Here is an 8040-nt window from a genome sequence, read left to right on the forward strand (position 1 = left end):
TTCATATTAAAATGAAGTCATTTAACAAAAGCAAAACAAAAGAATATCTTCTTGGCTATTTGGTTATGTTTTCCCTTGTGACTGTGTTTCTAGGAACCTAGAAACAGCTTTCACCCTAGAGACCCACAAATCTGCCAGTCTCTGCCTCAAGTAGGCACATCTCTGCCAAAAGCAAAGGCAAGTTGCTTTGGATTTAATTCCTTTGAGTAAAGTTTTGTACCCATTTGAATTACATATCATTTTCAAAGAATTGCTCTAAATTCTAAAAGGAATTTAAACATTTAAATTCCTAAAAGGAATGATTAAACATTTAGTCTATAAAATATTAAACCCAGAGAAGAAAAGCAAGGGATAGAATTTTGAATGCATCTTAATATGAGTGTGGAAAAGAGATACTCCTATTCTTTCTATTTCAAGAGAGATGGTTTGGAATGCTTTGGAATGAGGTCTCTGATCTTTGCATTGATTTACTTTTTTAATTTTTTTAATGTTTATTTATTTCTCTGTGAGAGAGAGAGAGAGAGAGAGTGGGAGAGGGGCAGAGAGAGAGGGAGACACAGAATCTGAAGCAGGCTCCAGGCTCCGAGCTGTCAGCCCAGAGCCCGACACGGGGCTCAAACTCACGAACTATGAGATCATGACATGAGCTGAAGTTGGACGCTTAACCAACTGAGCCACCCAGGAGCCCCAAGGTCTCTGATCTTTTTTTTTTTTTTAATGTTTTTATTTATTTTTGAGACAGAGAGAGACAAAGCATGAGCAGGGAAGGGGCAGAGAGAGAGGGAGACACAGAATCTGAAGCAGGTTCCAGGCTCTGAGCTGTCAGCACAGAGCCCGACACGGGGCTCAAACTCACGAACTATGAGATCATGACATGAGCTGAAGTCGAACGCTTGACCGACTGAGTCACCCAGGAGCCCCAAGGTCTCTGGTCTTTGAGAGAATCTTAGGGCACAGCATTGGTCCTGAGACTGGGTGCATTCAGGAAGATACCTAGTCTCTTTTTACAGAAGAAGTTTACCTTCTGTACACGTTACATGTAACTTCTGTTACATGTGAGCCACACATGTAGTTAAACTAGCTCTTACATACTGAAACCATCACCTATCTTCCCATTCTCCTTATTAATTTTTTTTTTTTTTTTTAGAGAGAGAGAGTGCATGAGCTGGGGAGAAAGGGAGGAGAAAAAGAGAGAGAGACAGAGACAGAGAGAATCTTAAGCAGATTCCCTGCTCAGCACTGAGTCCAACAAGAGGCTCAATCCCATGACCCTGGGATCATGACCTGAACTGAAATCAAGAATCAGATGCTTAACCAACTGAGCCATGCAGGCGCACACTTTATTAATTTTTGAATTAAATTTGCCATCATTCTAATCAAATATTTTAGGTAAAGTATTTCCCAGGGCGCCTGGGTGGCTCAGTCGGTTAAGCACCTGACTCTTGACTTCAGCTCAGGTCATGATCTCATGGTTTGTTAAGTGGAGCCCAGCATCAGGCTCTGCCCTGACAGCACAGAGCCTGCTTGAGCTTCTCTCTCTCTCTCTATGCCCTTCCCCGACTCGCACTCTTTTTCTCTCTCAAAATAAATAAACTTTATATTTCTCTCCACTCACATTTTACTCCACTCTCCAGTTCATCTCCACTCACACTGAATCTTAAAGTTCTCAGCAAGGATATAACCAAAAGTTGTTGCATTATCCAAAATCCCAGAACAGAATGGATCACAGTTTATAGTTACCAAAAGAAGGATTTTAGCTTTTTTTTTTTTTTTTTTTTTTTTTAGGCTGCATGGTTATCTGATATCCAGGAGGGGCCAACCTCCCTTTCTTTTTTTTTTATTTTTTTATTTTTTAAATTTACATCCAAATTAGTTACCATATAGTGAAACAATGATTTCAGGAGTAGATTCCTTAGTGCCCCTTACTCATTTAGCCCATCCCCGCTCCCACAACCCCTCCAGTAACCCTGTTTGTTCTCCATATGTAAGAGTCTCTTATGCTTTGTCCTCCTCCCTGTTTTTATATTATTTTTGCTTCCCTTCCCTTATGTTCATCTGTTTTGTCTCTTAAAGTCCTCATATGACTGAAGTCATATGATATTTGTCTTTCTCTGACTGACTAATTTCACTTAGCATAATACACTCTAGTTCCATCCACGTAATTGCAAATGGCAAGATTTCATTCTTTTTGATTGCCGAATAATACTCCATTGGATGGATATATATATATATATATATATATATATATATATCACATCTTCTTTATCCATTCATCCATAAATGGACATTTGGGCTCTTTCCATACTTTGGCTATTGTTGATAGTGCTGCTGTAAACATTGGGGTGCATGTGTCCCTTCAAAACAGCACACTTATATCCCTTGGATAAATACCTAGTAGTGCAATTGCTGGGTCGTAGGGTAGTTCTGTTTTTAGTTTTTTGAGGAACCTCCATCCTGTTTTCCAGAGTGGCTGCACCAGTTTGCATTCCCACCAGCAATGCAAAAGAGATCCTCCTTCTCCGCATCCTCACCAACATCTGTTGTGGCCTGAATGGCTAATGTTAGCTATTCTGACAGGTGTGAGGTGGTATCTCAAGGTGGTTTTGATTTGTATTTCCCTGATGATGAGTGACATGGAGGATTTTTTCATGTGTTGGTTTGCCATCTGGATGTCTTCTTTGGAGGAGTGTCTGTTCATGTCTTTTGCCCATTTCTTCACTGGATTATTTGTTTTGTGGGTGTTGGGTTTGATAAGTTCTTTATAGATTTTGGATACTAACCCTTTATCTGATATGTCATTTGCAAATATCATCTCCCATTCTGTCGGTTGCCTTTTCATTTTGCTGTTTCCTTCACTATACAGAAGCTTTTTATTTTGATGAGGTCCCAGTAGTTCATTTTTGCTTTGGTCTCCCTTGCCTTCAGAGACATGTTAAGTAAGAAGTTGTGCGGCCAAGATCAAAGAGGTTTTTGCCTGCTTTCTCCTCGAGGATGTTGATGGCTTCCTGTCTTACGTTGAGGTCTTTCATCCATTTTGAGTTTATTTTTGTGTATGGTGTAAGAAAGTGGTCCAGGTTCATTTTTCTGCATGTGGATGTCATTTTCCCAGCACCATTTGCTGAAGAGACCATCTTTATTCCATTGAATATTCTTTCCTGCTTTGTCAAAGATTAGTTGGCCATACCTTTGTGGGTCCATTTCTGGGTTCTCTATTCTGTTCCATTGATCTGAGTGTCTGTTCTTGTGCCAGTGCCATACTGTCTTGATGATTATAGCTTTGTAGTATAGCTTGAAGTCTGGGATTGTGATGCCTCCTGCTTTGGTTTTCTTTTTCAAGATTGCTTTAGCTATTTGGGGTCTTTTCTGGTTCCATACAAATTTTAGGATTATTTGTTCTAGTTCTGTGAAGAATGCTGGTGTTATTTTATATCTATTTTATATTACTAAGTGATTTCCCCACACAAGAAGTTTGACACCAATAACAAGCTATTTCTCAACTGTTCATTTTATTTTTTTTTTTTAAATTTTTTTTTCAACGTTTTTTATTTATTTTTGGGACAGAGAGAGACAGAGCATGAACGGGGGAGGGGCAGAGACAGAGGGAGACACAGAATCGGAAACAGGCTCCAGGCTCCGAGCCATCAGCCCAGAGCCTGACGCGGGGCTCGAACTCACAGACCACGAGATCGTGACCTGGCTGAAGTCGGACGCTTAACCGACTGCGCCACCCAGGCGCCCCTCAACTGTTCATTTTAACACATATTTACTAGATTAATATCACTTTTACATCATATTTTAATATTTGCTGAAGACTTTAATAAATCCTTGGGGCACCTGGGGGGCTCAGTCAGTTAAGTGTCCGACTTCAGCTCAGGTCATGATGTCATAGTTCATGAATTCAAGCCCTGCCTCAGGCTCTGTGCTGACAGGTCAGAGCCTGGAGACTGCTTCAGATTCTGCATCTCCCTCTCTCTCTGACCCTCCTCTTCACAAACTCCGTCTCTCTCTCTCTCTCTCTCTCTCTCAAAAATAAATAAACATTAAAAAAAAAGACTTTAATAAATCCAAAATACTATATTCTCTGTCTTCCAAAGTCATATAGCCATAGGATACAAGGGAACTCAGATCAAAGTCATCAATAGCCGTAATTTATTGAGTGCCTGCTTTATTTATAAAATTTTTAAAATGTTGATTTACTTATTTTGAGAGAGAGAGAGAGAGAGAGAGAGCAGCAGAGGGGTAGAGAAAGAGAGGGAGAGAGAGAATCCCAAGCAGGCTCCGCACTTTCAGCACAGAGTCCAATTCAGGGCTCAATCTCACCATCCATAAGATCGTGACCTGAGCCAAAATTAAGAGTTGGACACTTAACCAACTAAGCCATCCAGATGCCCTTAAGTGCATTTTTCCATACAGTACATTTTTCCAGAAGTGAGATACCAAGAGGTCCAAAGGCACTCTTGAGTGAGAAAGATTTGCTTGGCTATGAGGGAAAACTAGCACTAGGATCAGAAGAGCCACTAAGCAAGAAAATCAGTAGGAGAGAAGGACCACAGACACAGAACTATACATCTCAGGGGGCAGATGCTCAGGTCATTCTTTGTCTTGCATCCACTCCTTCCTTTTCAGGTAACTGCACTCAGCTTCCCTTGGAAGATCCACTCTCGTTGGCCGCCATTACAGATCCTTGACCGAGTGACTGAGTGGGCAGTTAGTCAGACAAGAGCCAGAGGCAAAGACGGTGACAAATAGGTGACACATTAGAAGCCTGAGGGCACAACATCCTCACTTAGAGGATTTTAACATCCTAGCTTTACAGTTTCCAGCTCCCAGAGGCCACAGGTTCAGAACACAAGGTCTCCTCTTCAACCTCTGACCCAGGGTAACCTATAGCTTCCCTGGGATACATTTGCATTGTGGTTTCAACCCCCTCCTGGGGAAAGACGGCCATGACAGTTCTGGTAAGAATCTTGTGGGCTAAAAACTCCCCCTTCCAGCTTGTAGGAGGAGTCCTTCTGATGAAGCAACCTCAGTCACCACGACCCATAATCTATGCAAACATAAAAAGAAAAGGCACCCCTAACCCAGAGCAGTTGACACCTCTGTGCCTGTCCACTCTCCCTCCTTGAGAGCGTACTCTCCTTAATAAACTGCTTTGTGCTCGCTTCCTTCCTTCTGGCTAGCTTTATTTGAGTGCTAATCCTCACATAAATCCTTCATGGGGAATCGAAGAACCGAGATCACTATTCAACAATGCAGACTAAACCAGAGGATGCAAAACTCCCAGGTCAGAGTCAAAACACCTGGCCACTCACAGCAATGGCAGTTGCCAGAATATTTGCATTTTTTTGTGTCAATTCTCTGAGCCCCACTTCCCAAAGAGCAATGCAGAGAGATTTAGGGGACACCCACCTGCACACGGGGGAGTGTGTGAAAAATTGACATGACTGGAGCCATTTTAAAATGGAGCAGGTACTTCAGAGAAACTGCCTTCTCCACCGTTGGACTGGGCAACAGGGCCGTTGTTTCAAGCAATTACTGGGAAAGGCAGTGGAAGAAAGGAAATCCTGATCACAAGACTGATAGTAAGAGACTTTCTGAGGACAGACTCAGTAGTCAATGTATAACCCAGAGTAACCTAGCCATTATCACACACACCCCTAGAAAGTTTTTTTCTTTCTTTTCTTCACCTCAGGTAGCTCCCTACTTTTCCTCATAAAAACCTCTTGCATTCACCCTACAAGCGGGACACTATTTGGATTCCTACCTGAATCTGTACTCCCTGAACTGCAATTCTTTTAACCCAAATAAAAGCACATATGCCTCTCATTGTGCCTCTTTACTTTCAGGCTAACAGGTGTGTTGCAGGAACCCAGCCTTTTACAAGGACAGTAAGCATGCCTGCGCTGTGTTCCAGAGGGAGACGTTGTCTCTGTCTTCCAAGGCTGTTTGCTATACACACATCATTGAAAAGATAGCCCAAAGCAAAGTTACTCAGTGCCTCTGTTCACAAGACAGGCAAAAACACAAGAGACATGGGAAGAATTGTCTCACAATATTGTTTGTGTTTTTCTTTTTCTTTCTTTCCTTCTTCCCAGGCAGTATGCTGAGTGTACAACCACTCAGTTAAAATTGACTAGTCATCTAGAGCTTGTTTCCTTAATTCTCCAATGAGAAGTAAGGACCAGAATATCCATATTAGGTGCTGTGCTTAACCACATCTCAGAAAAGCAGAGAAGTCTTGCTGGGAAATTTTGTCCCCGACAACAATCCCCAAACTTTAGCTCTTGGGAGAGGGCTTTGGGTTTCACAGAGAGAGACAGCTTGCAGCCATTTTAAGAAATCATCTTGTTTTGGGGGGCACATGGATGGCTCAGTCGGTTAAATGTCTGACTCTTGATCTCCACTCAGGTCATGATCTCACAGTTCATGAGTTCGAGCCCTGCATCAGGCTCTGTGCTGACAGTGTGGAGTGCTTGGGATTCTCTCTCTTTCTCTCTCTCTCTCTCTCTCTCTCTCTGTCTCTCTCTGCTCCTCCTCTGCTTTCACTCTCTTTCCCTCTCAGAATACATAAACTTAAAAAAAAATCATCGGGGCACCTGGGTGACTCAGTCAGTTAAGCGTCTGACTTGGGCTCAGGTCATGATCTCACAGTTCATGAGTTTGAGCCCTGCATCAGGCTCTGCGCTGACAGCTCAGAGCCTAGAGCCTGCTTCAGATTCTGTGTCTCCCCTCTCTCTCTTATCCTCCCCCTCATGCTCTCTGTCTCTCAAAACTGAATAACGTTGTAAAAACCAATCTAAATACTGCATTGATTTTTTGATGCAATAAACATGCATCAATAATTTTAAAAAAACTGAATAATGTTAAAGAAAAAAGTTTTTTTTTTAATTTTTTTTAAACGTTTATTCATTTTTGAGACAGAGAGAGACAGAGCACGAACGGGGGAGGGGCAGAGAGAGAGGGAGACACAGAATCGGAAGCAGGCTCCAGGCTCTGAGCCATCAACCCAGAGCCCGATGCGGGGCTTGAACTCACGGACCGTGAGATCGTGACCTGAGCTGAAGTCGGACGCTTAACTGACTGAGCCACCCAGGCGCCCCCCCAAAAAAAAAAAAAAGTTTTTTTTTAATCATCTTGGTTTTTTTTTCCTGGGGTAGAGAGAACAGTATCTTCTGTGCCTCTGTAAATAGTCGATTTCATTTGCCAGGTCACTTTCAAATGATCTCAATTTAAAGATGAATATGCATCATGGAAATAAAAATATGTTTTCCCTAATTTCTTTTGTCTGATAAAATAACAAAGAAAAATGCTTGTGCTTGGGAGAGGTGGTTTTATTACAAATAAGAGGACTTTTTCTTCTTAACAGAAAAACTGTGGGCAAAAACCGAGGGAGCCCATTACGTTGAAGAGATCATGCCAGTGTGCTCACTTCGGCAGCACATAATCTAAAATTGGAACGATGAAACACAGAAGATTAGCATAGCCTCTGTGCAAGGATAGTACATAAATTTATGAAGCATCCCACATTTTCATTGTACATCCCCGAAACTAAGATAACACGGTTAATTACAATGGAAAATAAATAAATAAATGATTTTTTTTTTAAAGAGGGATCATGCCAACAGGTTTTTTTTTTTCAAAGATTCAGATAAATTCATGGATAAGAAAGGGAAAGCAACTTACAGGGAACACTTAGATATTGGAGGCCATTATACCTAGCCGTGAGATGGTCTCTACTGTGACATTAAAAACATAGATACTAAACTAAACTGTAACTGTTTTATTATGTGTCATGATCTTATTCTGACCTCCAAAAGCTGCATTTAATATGATCAAACACAACGGGATTCTTGTTAATGCCTCATTGATATCATTGTCTTTTTCTGCTCTTTCCTGACCAGATGAAACCGTGCTTCACCATCTACTGAACAATGCGCAGATTCAGAATGAAATACTGCCAAGTACCCAGACCCCCACAGGACACTCACCATGCACACCTACACACACAAAGAAGCCCCTCCCTGGAAGTTCTCTCCAGTT

At 41.7% G+C, this 8040-nt stretch overlaps 1 non-coding gene across 1 annotated transcript; it reads left to right on the forward strand.

Moving 5' to 3' along the window:
- Nucleotides 1–7421: 7421 nt before the first annotated feature.
- LOC131489540 (U6 spliceosomal RNA) lies at nt 7422–7531 on the forward strand. Its single transcript, XR_009250643.1, has one exon. It is a non-coding gene; the product is annotated as a U6 spliceosomal RNA (small nuclear RNA).
- The last annotated feature ends 509 nt before the right edge of the window (nt 7532–8040 follow it).

The sequence above is a fragment of the Neofelis nebulosa genome, chromosome 1 (assembly GCF_028018385.1).
Source record: "Neofelis nebulosa isolate mNeoNeb1 chromosome 1, mNeoNeb1.pri, whole genome shotgun sequence".
NCBI lineage: Eukaryota > Metazoa > Chordata > Mammalia > Carnivora > Felidae > Neofelis > Neofelis nebulosa.